This window comes from Podarcis filfolensis (assembly GCF_964270895.1).
Source record: "Podarcis filfolensis genome assembly, chromosome: 13".
Classification (NCBI taxonomy): Eukaryota; Metazoa; Chordata; class Lepidosauria; order Squamata; family Lacertidae; genus Podarcis; species Podarcis filfolensis.
In genome coordinates, this window is record NC_139615.1 from 53,802,041 (window position 1) to 53,805,469 (window position 3,429).

Genomic DNA, 3,429 nt, shown 5'->3' on the forward strand with positions numbered 1-3,429 from the left:
AAACCAGCGAAGGAGAGGCCAAGTTCCCCTCTGTCCTCTTTGCTGGCACAGCCACAGCCTGTCCAAGAGGCACCTTGGGTGGCTATTTAAGCTGAACCCCCCTGGCATGTCACTGGCTGTGATGAATGATGTTCCAAGAAAATTTGCTATTTTCTGCTCCCAGACAGACAAGCGGATGCATCTTGAATGCCAATGAGTCCCCCGTCTGAGGAGGAACTGGGGAGACCAGGCAGCTGCTTTTCAGGTTTGTATGTAAAAGCCCCCCCCCCCCGCTTCCAAGTTTCCCTGGGCGTGCCTTCCCCCTTCATCTGTCATTCTAAAACATTTCTGTCTCGCTATTCAGCCACACACACCCCTGCGGCGAAGCAGCTTACAAAAACTAGACAGTTTTGCCCTTAGCTCCGCAATCTAAAATACACAACCCACAAGGAAAAAGAGATTGGGAGGGAGGAGGAAAACAACAAGCTCAGGCAGGTGTTCTTAAAGTCACAGTTCTTCTAATGAACCGTTGGGATAGAAGAGATGAACTGCTTCTCCCTTGGAGGTTAATTTTGAAAAACAAAGTGGCAAACGGCTATGGTTCTGCCTTGGACCAGTACACTTCCCATTTGCCTGAATAAAAGTACCCCCCCCCCCAATTTAGGTGGGATTTGGAGCCTTCCAGGAAGAATGGGAGGCCATGGCACCTCTCTTGGCTAGAAATTAAGCCATGGCTGAGCCCACCAGAAGTGGCACCTCAACCTAGCTAGGCTCGCTCTGAGGTCCTGCGTCTGTTCCAGGTCTCATGGCTGAGGCACTGGCTTGGGCTTTCCCTGAGGGAAGCGGGGAACCCAAAGCAACCAGCCTCTGGCCAGGCATTTGGGTTGGGCTTTGCTTGTTCTGACTTGGTCAGATCCCACCTGGGATGTCCAGTTCTGGGTGCCACAGTTTAAGACCGGATATTGACAAGCTGGAAGGTGTGCAGAGGAGGGCAGCCAAGATGATCCAAGGTCTAGTCGATGGAGTTAGGGATGTTGAGGCTGCAAAGAGGAGACTGCGAGGGGACAGGATGGCCAGACATACAGGGTATGAGAGCTGTCATCCGGAGGTTCTGCCCTCCCCAACAAAAGGCCTGCCCCCTCCAACAAAAATCTTGGCTTCACCCATGGTTGGACTAGATGAGCCTTCTATGATTCTAAGTCTTTTGGTGTCTTTAAAAGACTGGCTGTTGCAGAAACTCCATTGGACTGGTGTTGTGAGCATGAGGGTACTACAACAGACTTGGGAGTTTGTATGTGTGTTGTTCAGCTGAGTTCATTTGATAGGAGGCAGGCATTGTAGGCATGTTGCCCATGTTAATCCCCTTCTAACATGTATGTGTGGCATGACCATGTATTTATATGCCAAGGTAACCTTGAGCAAATAGACTGGCACCTCCGCCCCGGTCCTGGCAGAGTTAGTGTTCCTTTAACAAATTATGGCAGGCAGAAATTCAGCAGGTCAGAACTAGCCTATGGGATTTAAATTAGGGTTACCAGACGTGCCCGTTTCCCTGTTTCCTGGGGACAGTCCCTGAATTTGCAAATAAGTTCCCGGACAAATTCCATCCCTGGAATGTCCCCGGATTTCATCTAATATCCCCGGGAAATGCAGCAGCGGCAGTCTTAGCAGCCCAGAGCAGCTGGCTCTGGCTGGCTTCAGGAGCTGCTCAGAAATCCCCATATGATGGTGGTGCAGGGGCTCTAAGATGCAGCTTCCGGGCTGCCTCCACCTTCCCTGACCCCAGCAACTAAGCTGTGAAGGGAGGCTTCACGATGCCTATCAGAGCTTGCGTGCAAGCAGGAGGGGGCAGGAATCTCTCAGTTAGGCAATGGGAAGCCTCCCTTCCCAGCTGAGGGATCCCCACCCCCTCCTGCTTGCACGCAAGTAGGAATGGGATTGGGGCTGCTCTGATGGGAAGGGAGGCATTATGCTACCCTTGCCTCGCCACCGCAACTGCTCTCGGCCCTCCTTCTCCGCCTTCCATGCACACCGCTTCCCCACCACCTCCACCACCATCGAAGAACCAACAACTCAGGGGCTGCCCAGGCTCACGGAGAAAGGAGATAGAAGCCTCAGAGGAAGGGGAAACGTGGCTGTTGAGGTCAAGGCAGCAGCCGCCCCTCTGCCACTGCCATTGCTGCAGCATCAACGTCCTGAACATGTAGTATCTATTTATTTCATTGAAAAAAATCTGGTAACCTTAATTTAAATTCCTACTTGTAACAGTTTAAAAAGGTTGCAGATCCCTTTGTGTGCACTTACTGACTTGAAGGGACAGCATGTGCATAAGATTTCAGATTGCGCACACTTGTATTTGAACTTGGTGGAGCTTACAGTTTGAACCCTGTGTGTTTGCTTAGACGTAAGGCCTATTGGGGCAGCTCAGCCAGCCCCACCCTTTTCCTGTAGTCCATGGGCAGAGCACGTATCTAGGGTGTCAGGTGGGGACACCAATGCAAAACAGAATGTCCATATTTTCATCTGAAAAATGTTGGAGTCAACAGCTGTTAATAGTGATGGGCAAATAGAAACTCCAGGTTCAGAGACAGCAGAAGAGACAATTGCCTTCATGCCTTGCTTGTGTGCTGGTCCTGTGGGTTTCCCTGAGGCGTGGTCCAAGTCCAGTCCGAGGTCGAGGGTGCAGTATTGAGGCCGTCCATCAAAGTTGAAGCTGGGTCCAAAGCAGGGAGTCGGGCGAAGTCAGGAGATCTGGCAGGACAGGGTGCAGGCAGGAACTGGCTACCAACAACGTTGCTCCCGCAACCTGGGACTGGGGCTGCCTGGGTTACCGGACCCAGAGGCAACCTCAGCTTCCCCTGACGGGGCTGAGAGTGGAGCACCTGCAGGCAATGGGTCCTCTATCACCTCAGGAGCCAGAGCAGACTCAGCTGGTGCCTGCACCTGAGGATCCAGCACAAGTGAGGACCATTCAGGCTCAAGCCCCAGCCCCGGCTCAGCTGCTTCTGGAGGTGGGGAATCCTGTGCAGGTTGGGGTTCCTCAGGTTCAGCTTCCGAATCTGAATCCCAGGCCATCACAGCTTGTGATGGCCTTTGTGAGAAGCAGGATGTGAGTCTCTGGACTCTTTGCCTACCACCCCACCTTTGTTGTGTAAAACTCACCCGTGGTGCTCCTACCATGGTGCCCATGTCCCAGCCAAGGACTATTTTTATCCATCTCCTTTGTTTATAGTTTTGAGTGTGGTTTTAAATCTTCTCCTTCATGTGAAATGTATTTTCTTCCCTCCAATAATTTTCCATTTCATGGTCTGAGCCGCAGCAGCCAAGTCTCCAGATTAGAACTGAGAAGGAAATGAGCTGTGACGGATGGACCCCTTGCCGTGGAGGGTACCAGGCCTCTTTCTTGTCAGTTGGGGGGCCGAGCGGGTGGCCCACAGTTGAGGGAGGTGG